Raw genomic sequence first — 18,595 nt, 5'->3', positions numbered from 1 at the left:
TCGAGCTGAGCTAACTACAATAAAAATATGGGCATGAAGCCCTTCAAACCTTTCCTGCCAGCAGAGAGAGAGGAAGGCTGAGCCCTGAAAACACAAGGCTAGGAATAATAACAAATAAATAAATAAATGTCCACAACCCTGCCATAAAAAACACACCAAAAAACAAGGGGGCTACAGGGTGGGAGCAGCTACTGCAGCACTGATCATTCAAACATCTACTGTTATGGTAAGTTCATCTTACACGATCATTCTATGTTCTTCATATTGATCACTGCTGCAGTAGCTTTAGCTACAGGGCAGATTACCATAGCTAACTATATTTGGGAGGTGGAAGAAGAAGGGTCCAGGAGGCCCTGGAGAGTGGTCGTAGCAAAGTGTGATCTAGACCTAGAAAAGGAATCCAGCTTATAGAGCTTTTTGAAAAGTATGTACAAAGGACCAAGTAGCAGCTTATAGAATGCTTCTAGAATTCATCCCTTTCCAAAAAGCCATAGAAAAAGTCATGGTCCTTGTACAATGGGCCTAGGCTCTGCGTGGAATAGATCTGTCATGGTGAGTCTAACAGAAGATAATAGCTTTAGACAACCATTTGGAAGTAGTCTGTTTTGACACAGGTTTTCCGTTCTTCTTATCTTCATAGGAAATGAACATCTTATATGAGCTGAAAGATTTAGTTCTGTCAAGATAGTACTCGAGTTGTCTGTGGACATCCAAGGCATGCAGAATCCTTTCTCCCTCATTTTTAGGTTAAAGAAAGAAAACAGGAAGATGGATAGTTTGGCTTAAAGTAAACTTGGACAGTACTTTAAGTACAAAAGAAGCATTAGTTCTCAAAAAAAAAATCCTCCCAGGTCACAGCAATCAATGAAACTGTTTCTGTGTTAAGAACTTCAAGTCAGCCAGATTAGCTGGTTCAAATGGAGCAAGTGTTAGTTTCTCTAACACAAAAATTAAGATCCGAAGGAAGGGCTACAGGTTTACTTGGAAGCCTCTTATGAAAAACCCCTTTCAAGAACAGTTTGACGTGACTGCCTTGAAAGGGAAGGATCTACGTGCAGACATGCTGAAATGGACAATAAATTAACCTTGATAAAGGAATAAGAAAGACTATAGGATAGTAACACACAGAAATATCAGGAGACCAGAGAACAACTAGCCTTGAATGGGTACAGGTCATGTCATTGGCACCAACTACAGAACCTTTTCTATTTGCTAATATATAATTGTCTAGTAGCAGGCTTTCTTGCCTCCATTAGTACCAGCTGCATATCCTCAAAAAACAGGTGCCTAAAAGGAATTAAGACCCTAGCATCCAGGCAGTCAAGTGAAGATGACTGTTGTCAGCTGTATCAAACACCCCTGTTCTTGTCTCAGTAGATCCATTCTGTGAGAAAGCTTGTAGTAATTGCCCCTGGGCATTTCCAAAAGAAGGGAGAACTACAGTTGCCTGTGCCAGCGAAAGTCACCACAATGATCCTGGGGGATTCCCTCCAAATCTTCATTAGTACCCTAGATATTAGTGGAAAGGCATACATGAACATTCATATCCAAAGAAAAGAAAAGGCATCTGTCTTCCAGGCCTTCTTGCATGAAGTCCTGGAACAGAATTTTGCCAGTTGATTGTTCAAAGAGGAGGCAAAGAGGTCTACTTAAGGAACTCCCCACAGATGGAAAAAATCTTGGAAGACCCCTGATCTAGTTTAAATTCATGAGTGTTTGCCCTGGTCATGCCCAGTTTGTCTGCCACACAATTTTCCTCTGACAAAATGTAGGATGCCTGTAGAGTGAGACTGTTCTGTGAAGCTATATTCAAGCTAACATGTCAAGTCTGTAAAGAGGGTACAAGCTGGTTTCTCCTTGCTTGCTGATGAGATATCGGGGGCCAAAGATGGTTCAGAGAATTGAGTGCCTTGATCAGAGCAAGCATCTCTTTGATATTTATGTGCTTGCATCTGTCCTTGGTGTCCCACACCTCCTGCAATTTTATTCTCCTGAAAATGCTCCCCAAGCAACGTCTGAAGCACCTGTGGTGACTGAATGCTTTGGATTAGGGAGAAAGAAGGAAAAACCTTGATTTAAGGACATCTGTTGTCTCCACCAAGTGATTTCTCTTCTGACAGTACTGGGATCTGAAAATATACATGGTGTTGATGCTGGGATCAAAGAGATTTTGGATACCAATCCATCTTTCTCATATAGAGTCTTGCCAGGAGTATCATGAGAACCATAGATGCCATGAGTCTCAAAAGTCCTGAGGTATTGCCTCACAGTGACCAAATCTTAAAAAAAAAATAACTGAAGTGCTTGCCAATGGGAATGTCAAGACAGACATCTTTTAAATCTAAACTAAAATGAAAGTAAGTATTCCAGCCAAAGGAAGCAAACGAATACTAAAAAACTTGTTTAATAGCACAACAGACTTAGCGCTTTCACCTTACATATAACAGGCTTCTTCAGAGTCAATTACAATACATCTAGCACTCTCCTTAAGTAACCCAGTGTAAAATATGCATCCAGTTAAATACTTCATCTCATTTAAAGACATACAACACAATGCAATACATTTAAATGTTCTTTTGTATATAACAAACCAAAAATGTTTTTACAAAAAATTCATATATAAAACATGTTTTATAAAAATTGTTGCTGTACAAATTCAACATGTGCAATTAAGCAAACTAGGCAATACTTGTTTTCTTTTTTCTATATAACCAAAGCCCTTTGCTTTAGTATTGGTATCAGTGAAATAGCATCATTAAGTCCCAGAGCTGCTGTGGCATTTAGTCTAAGTTGCCATTTTATCTCTCTTGCCTCAATCTCCAATTTTTCATCTCCCTCATTTTCTTTCTGCATTATTCTGTCACAAAAAAAATGATTTTTTTAAACTCAGTGCATGTAACACTGTGAAGATAGAGGGCATTATGCACATCGTTGTTTTTAATGGCTCTAAGGTGCTCACTTATTTTATCCCGGAGCCTACGTGTGGTTTTACCTATGTAAAATCCAGGGCAGAAGGTACAGGTTGCTAGATAAACCACGCTGGTAGAGTTGCTATTACATTTATCAAGACATTTTTAAAGTCAAATTTGAACTAGTTACTGATGCATACGGGCCATTATTAATGGACTTGCAAAATCTATAAGTCCCACATTTAAACATTAGTGACCTGTATTGCTTTATTCTATCTTGGTTTCTGTGCAGTTCCAAGATATTCTTTAAATTTCTACCCTTGCTATAGGCCACAAAGGGCTTGTGCCCAAGTTTCACCTTTGTTTCTTGTTCGAAACACAAGTCCCAACTTTTATAAATTATGTTAACTATAGCCAGGGTGAAGTTGTTGTACAGCAGCACAATGGGATCCCCTTCCCTGCTTTTGTGAGTAACTTCTTGTAAACCCCCACCCTTTTGTAATATCGGTGGGTATAATGCATGCCTCTTTTTTTTTATTTCATGTTTCACTTTAGTCAAAATCTTTAGGGAGCACCCCGTCTCCAAAAGCAAACCTATCAAAATGTATAGCTCATTGTCGAAAGTTTTCTCATCACTGATAAGCCGATCACCATCTGTCCCTTTATTATACTTCTTCTCTGGTGCTGGGGATAACAGCTGTTGTAATGAAGTAAAGTATTAGAAAATGTTTCTTTCCTAAAAATAGTGCTATGAAGCTTGTCATCCTCTTCATTAACCCAAAGATGTATATCAAGGAAGTCTGTTTCTTTAGGACCCCATCTACTAGTAAACTTCAAAAATGAAGTTGTGAAATTCAAATAATCCACAAATTCTATGGCTTCCTTTTCATTACCTTGCCATAAAATTAGGATGTCATCCAAGAATCTCTTATAGATTTTGATTTTCTTCATGTAGGGGGTGTCAAAAATGTGTTTTCTCTTTCATTTCAGTAATACCAGGTTGGTAAATACGGGGGCGCATTTAGCCCCCATAGCCACACCTGAGATCTAGTGGAATAACCCCCCCCCCAAAGACAAGGAAATTGTTTCTCAGAACAATTTCCATAATTTTCACCAAAAAATTGACTTTAGTCTGGTCAACCTTCTCACTTTTCAATAAACTTTCCTGAAACATATCAAGCCCACTATCATGTGGAATAACAGAGAATAGGTTTATGACATCTATTGTCAATAATGAATAGTCTACTTCCCTGCTTGATTTCAGTCTTTCAAGACAGTGCCAGGAGTCCTTAACAGTATGTTCGGTATCCCTGACCACTGGTCCTACTGTCCTATCCACCCAAGCTGCCAAAGGTTCAGTTTTTGATCCCTTTGCTGATACTATACGTCTAAAAGGTGGATTTTGTAGTTTTTTGTGGATTTTAGGAATGCCAAAAATCTTTGGTGTTATAGGTTTCTCACTGTGAGAAATTTCAAGTCATTCTGATCAATAACCCCTTGAAAAAATGCATCTGACAAGAAAAAGTCAATTCTCATGTAGGCCCTGTTAACTTTGTTTCTAGAGGCCCTAGCATATGTGGTGGGGTCATTAAGTATCTCAAACATGTTAGATACATAATCTATTTGGGGCATAATAACTAACGCCCCCACCTTTGTCCGGTTTCATAATCCGGAGGGCATCATCCCTAGCTAGGGCTGTGAGGACTTCTTTTTCCTTTTCTGATAAATTTCACTGACTTTCATTTCTTACTTTTGTCACTTTCCTCATCTCTTTTTCAACCATTTTTTTTTCAAACAAGGCTGTTTCAAAGTTTTGGGGTGGGGTAAACACCCTTTTCCTTCTCCAATTCCTGGGTCCCCCTCTATAGTAGAAGTAGACTGCCCCTGAAAAAACAGTCTCTGATTTAGCTGTCTTACATACAATTTCAAATTAATTAAATTGTCAACAATATCTGACTTAAATTCAGGGACAAAGTAGAAGCCCTTTTTCAGTAATTCAAAGTGTGTTTCATCCATTTTTAAATCACTAAAGTTGTAAATGATGAAACCTTGATTTTTAATCATTTTACATTCTAACAAAGCATCAGAATTTGTTACTTCACTAGTCTCAAGATCACTGCTGTTGTCACAATTATTAAATAAATCAACCATGTCTTTCAAAACATCACCAATTTCCCAGTCATCACAATTGTCACAGTCATATTTTTTATCACTCAAACAGGTCCCAAAGGATCTAAGATTTTGGAAACTCCCTATGGGGATTGAGACAGGAACAATGGCATACAGAGAACTCATAGGGTTGTTTGGTAAAGCTGGGCTAGAGATGCTGGACATTATAACAAAGAATAATGAAAGTAAGTTGTCTGTTTTACAGACAGAAATTACTACATTAAATCAAAGTATTATGAATGATTTCTTGTTTGAGCAATATCAGCATAAATACTGTAAAGTTTTAAATGATGTAGAAATGTTTGTTAAAGGCAATATAAATACTAAACAGCGTAAACTAGCTAGAGACAAAGCTGACTATGAAAACAATACAGCATATCCCACTGATGGAGCAACTAGAATTGTTAACAAACCTGGGCATTATAATGAGAAAGGGAATGATTATAACGTACAAAATAGTTCAAGGAATGAAGGTGAAATGTTTGGTTAAGTATGTGATGATGAAGAAGTTTTTTTTAGAACAAGTACAACCCAGGAGATCAGAACGCTTGAAAAACCAAGCGAACATGAACTCCAGGAACCAGCAGAACTTCTCATGCAACAAGAGAAAGAGGGGTGGAGGGGAGAAGGAGATGGAACTAAACATTTTTTTAGCAGGACAACATGACTTTGAAAGACATGAAGCCATAAAAATATGGCTGAGTGTGACAATTGTGATGACTGGGAAATTGGTGATGTTTTGAAAGACATGGTTGATTTATTTAATAATTGTGACAACAGCAGTGATCTTGAGACTAGTGAAGTAACAAATTCTGATGCTTTGTTAGATTGTAAAATGATTACAAATCAAGGTTTCATGATTTACAACTTTAGTGACTTAAAAATGGATGAAACGCACTTTGAATTACTGAAAAAGGGGCTCTCCTTTGTCCCTGAATTTAAGTTAGATATTGTTGACAATTTAATTAATTTGAAATTGTATGTAAGACAGCTAAATCTGAGACAGTTTTTTCGGGGGCAGTCTACTTCTACTATACAGGAAGGACCCAGGAATTTGAGAAGGAAAAGTGTGTTTACCCCCACCCCAAAACTTTGAAACAGCCTTGTTTGATAAAATGGTTGAAAAAGAGATGAGGGTGGCCTAGTGGTTAAGGTGGTTGCCTTACAAACACAAGGTGCAGGGTTTGAGTCTCACAAGGGATAACTGGCTAGGCTTAAAATGGCTCGCAAGGGCAGTTAGCTTAGTACTAATCTATGAACCTATAATCTATGAAAGTGACAAAAGGAATAAATGAAAGTCAGGGAGATTTATCAGAAAAGAAAAAAGAAGTTCTCACAGCCCCAGCTAGGGATGATGACCTCCGGATTATGAAACCAGACAAAGGTGGGGGGTTAGTTATTATGCCCCAAATAGATTATGTATTCAAGATGTCCGAGATACTTAATGACCCCACCACATATGCTAGGGCCTCTAGAAACGAAGTGAACAGAGCCTACATGAGAATTTACTTTTTCCTGCCAGATGCATTTTTTCAAGGGGCTATTGATCAGAATGACTTGAAATTTCCTGGAGAAACCTATAACACCTAAGATTTTTGGCATCCCTTTTGTTGTTGTGTCTTTTGGCTTTTCCCGGTTAGGGGTCACCACAGCGGAACTCCGGTCCGCTAATGATTGGTAGTTGATTTTTATGTGCCGAGTTACCAGCCCTGATGCACAACCTTCAACAAAGGTACACCCATTCATGCATGTCTCCACGCAGAAGACGCTCTAGCTGAGAATCAAACCGGACAGCGTCTTACTGTGAGGCGACAACGCTACCGCAGCACCACCACCGCCTTAAAATCCACAAAAACCTACAAATTCCACCCTTTAGACCTATAGTATTAACAAAGGGATCAAAAACTGAACCTTTGGCAGCTTGGGTGGCTAGGACAGTAGGACCAGTGGTCAGGGATGCCAAACATATTGTTAAGGATACCTGGCACTGTCTTGAAAGACTGAAATCAAGCAGGAAAGTAGACTATTCATTATTGACAATAGATGTCATAAACCTATTCTCTGTTATTCCACATGACAGTGGGCTTGATATGTTTCAGGAGAGTTTACTGAAAAGTGAGAAGGCTGACAAGACTAAAGTAAATTTTTTTGTGGAAATCATGGAAATTGTTCTGAGAAACAATTTCCTTGTCTTTGAGGGGGAGTTATTCCATCAGATCTCAGGCATGGCTATGGGGGCAAAATGCGCCCCCGTATTTGCCAAACTGGTATTACTGGAATGGGAGAGAAAACACATTTCTGATACCCCCCATATGAAGAAAATCTAAATCTATAAGAGATTCTTGGATGACATCCTAATTTTATGGCAAGGTAATGAAAAGGAAGCCATAGAATTTATGGATTATTTGAATTTCACAACTTCATTTTTGAAGTTTACTAGTAGATGGGGTCCTAAAGAAACAGACTTCCTTGATATACATCTTTTGGTTAATGAAGAGGATGACAAGCTTCACAGCACTATTTTTAGGAACAAGACCTTTTCTAATACTTTACTTCATTACAACAGCTGTTATCCCCAGCACCAGAGAAGAAGTATAATAAAGGGACAGATGGTGAGGTATTCTCGGCTCATCAGTTTTGAGAAAACTTTCGACAATGAACTATTCATTTTGATAAGTTTGTTTTTGGAGAGGGGGTGCCCTCTAAAGATTTTGACTAAAGTGAAACGTGAAATAAAAGAAAAGAGGCATGCATTATACCCACCAATATTACAAAAGGGTGGGGGTTTACAAGAAGTTACTCACAAAAGCAGGGAAGGGGATCCCATTGTACTGCTGTACAACAACTTCACCCTGGCTAGTTAACATAATTTATAAAAGTTGGGACTTGTGTTTCGAACAAGAAACAAAGGTGAAACCTGGGCACAAGCCCTTGGTGGCCTATAGCAGGGGTAGAAATTTAAAGAATATCTTGGAAGGGCACAGAAACTAAGATAGGATAAAGCAATACAGGTCAATAATGTTTAAATGTGGGACTTGTAGGTTTTCCAAGTTCATTAATGATGGCCCGTATGTATTAGTAACTAGTTCAAACTTGACTTTAAAATGTCCTGGTAAATGTAACTGCAACTCTACCAACGTGGTTTATCTAGCAACCTGTACCTCCTGCCCTAGATTTTACATAGGTAAAACCACAAGGATAAAATAAGTGAGCACCTCAGAGCCATTAAAAACAAAGATGTGCATAATGCCCTCTACCGTCACAGTGTTACATGCATTGAGTTTAAAAAATATATATATTTTTTTGTAACAGAGTAGTGCAGAAAGAAAATGGGGGAGATGAAAAATTGGAGGATGAGGCAAGAGAGGTAAAATGGCAACTTAGACTAAATGCCACAGTAGTTCCAGGACTTGATGCAATTTCACTGATACCAATACTAAAGCAAAGGGCTTTAGTTATATAATAAAAAGAAAACAAATATTGCCTAGTTTGCTTAATTGCACATGCTGAATTTGTACAGCAACAATTTTTATAATATGAATTTTTTATAAAAACATTTTTGGTTTGTTATATACAAATGAACACTTAAATGTATTGAATTGTGTTGTATGTCTTTAAATGAGATGAAGTATTTAACTGGATGCATATTTTACACTGGGTTACTTAAGGAGAGTGCTAGATGTATTGTAATTGACTCTGAAGAAGCCTGTTATATGTAAGGTGAAAGTGCTAAGTCTGTTCTGCTAGTAAACAAGTTTTTTAGTATTCATTTGCTTCCTGTGGCTGGAATACTTACTTTCATTTTATTTTAGTTTGTGTGTCAGTTGACACCTTTGTTTTTATTTAGCTTTAAAATCTAACTTACCGTGAATACAAGAGGAAGGAGGAAAAGTAAAATGGAGCAAAGGGATAACATTTTGAACTTCAGAATTCTGAGATAAAGAGTTGAAAAGGCAAGGTCCAGCACAGACCTCCAGGATCTTTCCTTCCCAGGTATCAGAAAAATCCCTGAATAACAATCTTTACCTATCTGACAGGGGGCACTGGTTCTCTTACTCCCACAGCAAATATTTCATATAGAATGTGAGGAAACAAGGAGATCTGGTTCACAGAGAAAAGTGGTATCCCCTGGAAAGGGGGGATACTATTGTTAAGTCTACCCTTGCTGAATTACATTTAAGAACCCATTTGTCTGTCACAATCTGTTGCCACATGAGAAGATGTAGCTTCAGAGAAATGCAAAGATTGCTGGGATGGGAAGGGGGCAGCCTGAACAGGCAGACAGTCATACTGACCGAGAGGAATGTCCTTGAATTTTTTGAGGTTTCCCCTTTCTTCCTGAAGCCTCCTTGCCATTGCTTTTAAACTCTTTTTAATGACTCATTGCTGCTTAGACTGCTTAATGAAAAAGGAAGTTGAGGAGGAATGGAAATTCTTATTTGATTTTAAAAAAGTGAGTTGAAAGATTTTAATTCTCCTCTTGAATTAACTTGCCCCTTCCTCACACTTCTTGAGCACTTCAGTAGTAGAATGGCCAAAGAGAACCTCATTGTCTGAGGCAGAATTCAAAACTTCAGTTCTAATGTACTCAGAATGATTTTGAGAATGGAGCCAAGCCAGTCTTCCCAATACTGACCCATTAGCAGCAGCTGTTGAGGAGAAATCAGCATAATCATAAACACACTTTAAAATATGCTTAGCAACCTGAGAAGCTAAAGTGGCAGAGGCATTCAAGGATATCCTTATCTCATAAGAATGAAGATTAACCACTGACTTTTGCATGTTCGCAGAGAATAAAAGTAAAAACTTTAGCATACGAGTGTGACAGTTTAAAATCCTGAATTTTAAAGTACTAGAAGAATATTCATTCTCCTCACACATTTACCCAATGCGTTCCTTTCCTTGTCAGGTGGAATGGGATTAGTAACAGTACACTGTTTATAAAAGCAGATTTAGAAAGAGAAATCACAGCCAGGCCTGCTTTAAGATTAGGAAACAAATGCTTATGAGTCTGCGGCACTCTGTATAACCTTTCACACATCTTAGGGGCAGGAAGCTGAGTATCAGGTATAGTAAAAGCAGTGAGAAAAGCAGGCAACACAGGAGGAACAGCAGATCTTGGGTACATCCACCTATAACAACTCATAATACATTTCTATGCCTTAGGAATTTTCATTCTGCTCTCAATGAAATAAAACCTCTTTCATCCTAGTTAAAATCTCAGAAAAGGATAAATTATCAGGTGGGAAATCTGAAACTTACAATTTCTTCAGATTCAAAATGTTCAGAATGAGATGAAATTTCTGAGGTATAATCACCCATATAGGAGCCTGCTCTTCTGACTGAAAATTCGGATCAGAAAGAAAGGGAACTATTTTTCTTTTCTTGCTTGAAGAAACAGAAGGCAAAGAAAAAGCATTAATGAGCTCCTTAGCAAATCCAAGTTAATCATCCCTGTCCATTGAAACAGAAATAAGAAAATGGAAGGTTTTCTCACAATACTCACTTTTCCTGGGAATCTACCTGGAAAATTACTGCCTCTCAAATAGCATAGTAATCCCACATGCAGGTACCCTATCCTGACTTAAGTGAAGGACTATCACCTGCCCCTTCCTGTGAGACTGACAAAAGTAGCTGCTCCTTGCCCACTAAGGAGATTCCTACAGCTGTAGGGGAATGTGGCTTTTCTCTGGTTTTTGATGGTTACATCTGCTACACCAAAGCATCTGGGAGGGTTGGGCAGTCTGAGGAACAACAAACAGCCACAGCAAAGTCACTCACTGCAGCTGAAACACATCAGGAGCTGGCCTGACACCCAAAGACTGCCTAACAACTTTCTTATTTTTTGTAAACCATGGAAGGCAAAACTCCAAGAGACTGAAGGTTGCTCCCTAGATGAGTCAAGAAAGAGACCTTGAAGCCAGTAGCAGAGCCTGGATGAATCGTTAATAGGTAAGGCAGAGAGCCAATGGTCATAAGTAAATCACTGACACACAAATTCATAAAACCTGACTAAAATATTAGTCAAAATCAACAATTTTCACATGAAATGTTCACATAAGCTTTTAAATAAACCATTTCGTTTGAAATGCAATGGCAGTCTTAAAATAAATAGTTTTCTAGCACAACCACATATTTCAGTCAAACACAAGCTTTCCTCAGAAAAATAAATATACTGGAAGGATTTCCCTAGCCAATGAATTATCTGTACAGCCTTGAAGGATCATTAGCTGACAGACAGTTCCATGTGGCCCACTGCAGGAATGCTCTTTGGCAGCAATAAAAACTCCAAGGATATTCTTTCTTTAACTGTTATTTTATGGAGCTCCCTTCATGTCCCTTATAGAGTGAGTGGAAGACACCTTAAAGTTTTGAAAGTTGTCTGATCACAGGAGAGTAGGACCAAAATAGCTTATGCTACTGCAATTGTGATCTATATACTGACCATCTCCACTCCTCAGGCACAAGTTTTTTGCAAGGGTTTTCTCCATGTGCTCTATTTTCCTCCCACATATCAAAAACATGTATGGGTATGCACATGCATATGCTGTATTTTTCCTTGAACTTGTTGTCCAGGTGGTTTACTATCAAAATCTTGAACGCAGATGCTCTGCAGATGGGATATCGGATGGTAGATGGTTGATTGCCATGTTACTGACCATCGGTAGTTCATATCAGCAAATGCCACTGTGCATTTGCTGATATGAAGTTGATCTAAGAGCGAGAGATCACGGTACAGTGCAGCTTGGGGCATTCATCCCTTTCTTTAATGTAGTGCGATCTCTGATTTGGAATACATAGTTAGCAGGGGGTGTGGGATGCGCAGGGGGTTTGCTCCCTGCAAAGACATGATGTGAAGTGTAGTTACAAGTGTAGCTAGTGTATACTCACTTGAGCTCCTATGCGGACATCACATTTTTATGTTCAGCGAGATTGTCGAATCTGCTGAATTCGATTCGACATTTCACCTAAGTGAAATTTGTGATTCGGCCTTTCTGTTCAAGGTTCCAAATGGATTTTTGTAATGACTTTCATCATTGTGATAGTAAACCGTCCAGGTTATGGCTAAGAAGCACCTAAGAATGGCCAGTTTGCTTACATGGAAAACAAACAAACAAAAACAATACTTTGTTGGATAAATCCTTGGGCAGTGCCTGGCTTCCTTTATTCTTACTTCCTCTTTCCTCTCCAAATTCTAAGATTAAGTGAGGGTCCTTCTGCTGACCCCTGAATTGGCTTCATTCCACTGCAGCCATGCATTTGCACTGAGGTAGACTTTTAAGTTTCTTCTTTTTTTGTATGATAAATGGTGTGATGATGTGAGGTATTGCCAGCTTTGCCAGGAGAAGTAGGGCAGTGGATGTGTAATATATGCCAGCACAGCTATCCATAGTTTTGTAAAGAATTATATGTCATTTGTATATCCAACTGATTTCTATAGGTGCTTGTGTTGAAAATATATTTGTAAAGCTGCTTGTGTTAAAAATGTACCAACAGTGGGTCCTGCTGGACAGAAAAGGAATACAGCTGTATGTCAGACTGTATTGTAAATGTTGAAATGAATATATTGCAACACAGGATACTGGAAGAAAAGAGGTTAATCTCAGTCCAGAGAACTTTGAAAAATAGTCTGAAATTAAATTGCCTGATTTAAGCCATAAAGAGTGTATCTTACAGCTCTGACTGCAGCCTGAAACAAAATGTCTATGAAAACCAGGACTAGGAATCCAACTGTATTGTCTTAGAGGTGAGATAATTGCTACCCTGGAAGGGTGGAAGTTTTTGAAATGGTTTTATAGCTTCCAGAGGCTATAACACATCTTCGCAAAGCTCTGTGTGTGTATCATGACTCATATGTGATAGATTCTGGTTAAGTTTCTAGTAAAGGGGGTAGTGTGGGAACCAGAGTCAGATGACCATATGTATGTGATGTCATTCTGTAATCCAGCACTGAAATGATGTTTTAATACTAGATTTGACACAAGTCTTAGGGCAGTCTGTTTTTGAAACCTGACAAAGAAGGACCACTCACCTACTTCATCTTGCCTTGCTCTAGTAAGTGAACTAGGGAACAGTAATTCTTTAGATCAGTCAAGAAAAACAGTGACATTGATTAAGTATTGTTTTTCTGTACCTGTGTAAACCATTCCATCTGTGTTATTTTTAATATTTCCTGTGGCCAAAACACTTGTGTTAATTGTAAACAGATATTTAGTATTTCCATGTTCTTTTATTATGTATTATTAAATATATTTAAACTTTTCATTGTGGCTGGTGTTTTAGAGAATATTTTAACCTCTAAGAGTACTTATATTTATTTGGAAACATTGTGGCAGCTCCTGAAAGCCTTGCTGCATTGGTCAGACACTACCATTTGTATTAGTATTAATTTTACTTAGTATAATTGGATAGCCTAGTAAGAAGCCTTGGAGTAGCTGGCTTAGGAGTGTTCTGGAGGCAGAACCAATCTTATAGTCTGGGCAGAGGGGGCATAGCTGGTAAATCTGTGCCAGCCCTAGGAGTGTTCTGGAGGCAGAACCAACCTTATAGTCTGGGCAGAGGGGGCATAGCTGGTAAATCTGTGCCAGCCCTTTGTGTTTGTTTGTGTGTGTGTGTGTGTGTGTGTGTGTGTGTGTGTGTGTGGGTGTGTGCGTGTGTGAGAAAATCAAATCTCAAAGAGTGTATGTGTCAGCTACTTAGAACAGGGACACAGAGCACTGGTTTCACATAAAGGGTGGTGGAGGACTTGGCTTGGAACACTCGGCTGAGGACTCAACTCTATGGTCAGTGTTGAGTCTCAATTGGAGCCTGGTGAGAGAGAGGGAACCCAGCCCCAGGATGGGAGTGTGTTCCTTGTGTGCTCTCAATGGAAATTCTGCTTGGTGTAGACAGCTGCACCTGGAAATACTGTATGTATCTATTTTTGTTGCAAGTGAACGTCCCTCACCTGTGTCGGTGGTGGGGATGGGGACACCTTGATTACTGGCCTAGTGGAGGGACGTCACAAATGGCAAGGTAGAAGCTCTGGCACTTTAGACACTCATGGACATTATCATTCCTTCTCAAGCAGTAAAGCCAATGCAATTGTTGTTTTTGCTAGTGATCTGTTGATTAAAGGCAAACTTATAAGTCTTAATTTTGACAATGCATGTAGAAAATCTCATACCAAGCATGCTAGGATTGAGATATGAACTGTGGATTGGATTTGCTCTTCTACACACTTTGGCATGCAGTATGCAGATGGAGAGGTACATGACCTCCAAGTGCAGTGAAAAGTATGCTGAGAGAGGGCTTTTAGAAAGGAAATCCTAGTTGTTATCCAATTAAAACAATCCCTTTATATAAAAGCAGTAGCTTCACTGAAGTCTTTTTAAAACTATAAAATGTTAGCCGGTGGTCTGGTTATTACTTAAATAAGACAACGTCTATCAACAGTATTTATCCTACCCACAAAAGGAGACTATAAAAAGGTGTATCCGATGACCTTGACATTTTTGTTTTTCCTTTGTAGAAAAACTCATAGTAAAATGAAGAATTTTCAGGAACTTCAAAAGGTAAGGTACAATGCAGACAGCTTACTTTATCAGGCATGACCTTTGTTTACTGACTTAAGTTTATAAAATGGTGACAGAAGAAACTGAAAAGGCACATGTATGTCCCATTAGGGGATTATGGCTATCTACAGACAATGAGCAGTGACCTTTATACAAACTGCTGGAAAGAGTTCTATCACAAAGGCTCCAATTGGCTGCAGGATGTTCACAGGTGAAGATCTATAAAACAATGCCTCACATAACAAAGGATTATGATTGGATCACCAATCATAACTTGCTTATTATGCGTTCGAGACATGGATGCCAAGAAATTCACCTTGACAGCAAAGCTCGAGGAGTGAATCCTGGCATCCATGTCTTGAACACAACTTAAGGTTATGATTAGTGACACTGTAAAACTCCACTGCAATTCATGAGCGGACAGGTGATCCGCTGTGGCGACTCGTAACCGGGAAAAGCTGAAAGAAGGAGAAGAATTAGTGACATGACCATAATTCTTTGTACTGCATGGAGCTTTATCTACTCCATGTATTAATGTTTTGCCAGCTTTCAAAGCCATAAAACACTCGGCAGATGCTGTCAGAAAGGCAGAACATGTAGACTATTGCTTCATATTTTTGGTCTGTTCTTTATTAAATCTGTGTTTTTCTGACAAACCACTGAGGGTTTAAGTCACTAAATAATGACATACATTTGAGTTTTAGAGGAAAAGTCCTTCAGAAAATGGATGCTAACACATCCTGTTATTCTAGCAGCTAAGGTTCTTTGAAGTTGACAGCCGGAGTTGAAGTTGGGTACATGTTACTGTTATGGACAGCAAGCAGAAACAAATCTTTTATTTCTGCTGCTGTCATTTGCTGATGAGTACTTGTTATATTTTACTGCCTGGTACTAGAACTGACTTTAACTTTAGCAGGAGGTACTTAAAAGTTGTTAAGGTCAGTTCGTTCACCACTCTGGCACTTAACTGGCTTGTACTATAGGTGATAATCATGTACACAGGCAGTCATGGGGGAAGAATATATTACAATAAGTTCTATTCAATTTGGACAAGTTATCCAAAAGGTGACACCCACTTGCAAAGCTAAAATATCAAACTTTCTGATCTCACTCCAAATGGTATGATCTGCTCCTTTCAGGCAAGATACTGTATCACTATGATACAGTTTAGTGTACTTTAATGAAAATGTAGTCACTGAACTATAAAAACAGAACCATAGCCATACTCCTTCATAGTGATACTGAGTTTAAATTCTCTGACATTTAGGGTAATTTTTGGTAATATACCCTAGCTACACACAGTGGTCTCTGAAGGCAGTATATTAAGGAATTAGCAATATGGCTACAAGGTTTTAAAGAAGCACATAGTCTGTTCAGAAACCATCACCAGCTCAATGAAGTTTATGGTGCTAGGAAAATAACAGCAGCCTGGACTGGTAATCCACGGTGTTTGGTTATTAATTTCACATCCTCAGTACAGTCAGCATATAGGGTGGCAATGGTGGTGCAGCAGTTAGCGTTGTCGCCTCACAGCAAGAGGTTTTCTGGTTTGATTCTCGGCTGGGGTGCCTTCTGTGCGGAGTCTGTATGTCCTCCCTGTGGTTGCGTGAGTTTCCTCCGAGTGCTCCGGTTTCCTCCCACATCCCAAATACATGCAGTAGGTGGACTGGACACTCTAAATTGGCCCTAGGTGTGAGTGTGTGTGTGTATGCCTTCTGTGGAAGGTTGGGCGCCGGGCTGGCAACTCGACACCGTAAAACTCCACTGCCAATCATGAGCGGACAGATGATCTGCTGTGGCGACCCCTAACCGGGAAAAGCTGAAAGAAGAAGAAGAAGTTGTACAGTCAGCATATCAAGTTGTGCCAGTCTGAGTGTGGCCAAGAAAGAGGCTATGAGACAAAGCCAGAAGAACAGCCTGGCTTAGATTACACAAATGTCTTGCTTTCTAGAAATAATGCTTAAAACAAAAGGCTACCTATAACTACCCAAAAAGAAACAGAATTTTTTAGACTTCTCCCAAATAACTAAAAACAAAGTTCTCTGATCCTGCAGCATGAATAATATGGACATCACCAAAAAAGCTGTGAAGCTTACTACTAGAAGGCTAAAGCTATGAGATATTGCCATCAGTTTGTTAGAAACGGCATCTACCTGAAGAGAATTTGTCAGCAGTTGAAAAATCAAAAGTGATAATCTGAACCTGAAAAACATTCCTGCATGAGCACAAACAACGAAGAAAATACCTGCATACCTTATACCTACTTACATGTTCAAAGACCACACAAAGTCTCACAAGAAGTGGTGTGTGTGTGTGTGTGTGTGTGTGTGTGTGTGTGTGGTGCTGGTGGAGGAGGAGACAGGTTAACAATGTAGATGCAAGCAATCAACAGCAGATAATTAATAATGAATGAACACATTTAAAGTACTGAGATCCTCTGCAGATTAGAAAGTCTTTGATTTACCAAACATCATCAGGCACTTCAACACGTTTAGAGATTTATGTTCAATGCATCTCCCCATTTATTCAACATTTTATGTGTAGTTATACTCCTGTATACACCACACAAATAATTTGTGCCCCCCCAGGGTCATCTTCCCATTTCTACTTACTTAGCCAAAGCAAGCATTATGTAGTAACACCAGACTGGATATGTGCCGATTTTTCACTGGACTTAAACAAGACTTCAGCCCTGTTTGGTAGATGCGCAGCGATCATCTCCCCCCACTATAAAATCTCCTACCTAAATGCCTGTACCAACACTTCCAAAACATAAACATGACAAAGTCAACACTGGCTCTGTTTATTTTGTACATAAACAGTCCATATTAACTGTGGTATTAACCAAGTAATGAAGCGACGTGTCAATGGTTGCATTTTTATAAAAGTGACACTAGTTCGTCATGACTTTCACATAAATATCTAATCTTTACTAAACATAAAGAGACTCAGCTCAGCTTTTGGTGAAACTGGATATATCTGTTACTGCAATAGACTATCTATCTATTAAATGACAAGCATCTGAAAGTCACAGGAATGAAATTAAACAGCCAAAACTACATTATTCAACAGAAAAACACGGTATGATTGAAAAGTAAAATGAACATATTAAAAGCAATGTTTTCTCTAAGGGGATATGTGCTTTCAACAGCCAGCCTTACTTTAGTACATTAATCCCATGGGCTCATAATAATGGGAAAAAAGGCAAAGATCAACTACAATGACAACCCATCTTGTTCCATTTCACAGACAGAGTAATCACAAATTACAGAAAATAAAACTGTAGCAGCAGTTCATTACATGGTAAGATAAAGAATATTACCACATGGCAGAGAGAAAATGTCAGCTGTCACTAGAATCAAAGTTTCACAAAAAAATGACAAATACAACACTGTTTTGAGGATGGTACAATAAATCATTTGATTTCAGCCATCAGTTGAAAGATATGCTCTGTACACAGACACACAAACACAGCTATGGCATGTTACACAACATGTTAAGCTTCTTTCTGGTAACAGTGCCACAAGACCAGACAGGTAATATTTAAATTTAGTTCAAAAACATGAAAGATATGAGAAAAAATGAAGCATATGGGTGTTCACCTAACTCAAATAAAAATAACTGCTCATACTTGACAGCTTTCTCCTGACCCACTCTTCATTCTGTCTCACAACAACTACTTGAGTCTGTTACACTTACACAGTGTGACACTACTGCAGTATAACAAGCCAAGTGCTAGAAGGTATTTTCACATTTAACATATTTATGAATCAGGAAATGCTAGTTAATAAGAACATAAAACTACAATTTATGTGTCAGCTCATAACAAACAGAAAAATGCAACATGTAGTTTGGACGTACAGTTCTTTTCATGGAAACCAGTCATCTTGGATGCTTTTAAGTGTGACAGATAACATGCAGAACTGTGTGGCTTTTAAGTGTGAAAGATACCATGCAGAACTC

At 38.7% G+C, this 18,595-nt stretch overlaps 1 protein-coding gene across 2 annotated transcripts in view; it reads right to left on the bottom strand.

The window, feature by feature from the left end:
* The window catches only part of OTULINL (OTU deubiquitinase with linear linkage specificity like), a 999,021-nt gene that overhangs the window by 302,463 nt on the left and 677,963 nt on the right, over positions 1 to 18,595 (bottom strand). The gene's annotated exons all lie outside the window — the stretch shown is intronic.

The sequence above is a fragment of the Protopterus annectens genome, chromosome 3.part0, assembly GCF_019279795.1.
Source record: "Protopterus annectens isolate FY-2018-M chromosome 3.part0, PAN1.0, whole genome shotgun sequence".
In the NCBI taxonomy this organism is placed as follows: Eukaryota; Metazoa; Chordata; order Ceratodontiformes; family Protopteridae; genus Protopterus; species Protopterus annectens.
The sequence above is the reverse complement of the archived record's forward strand: the minus strand, read 5'-3'. Positions and strand labels throughout refer to the sequence as shown.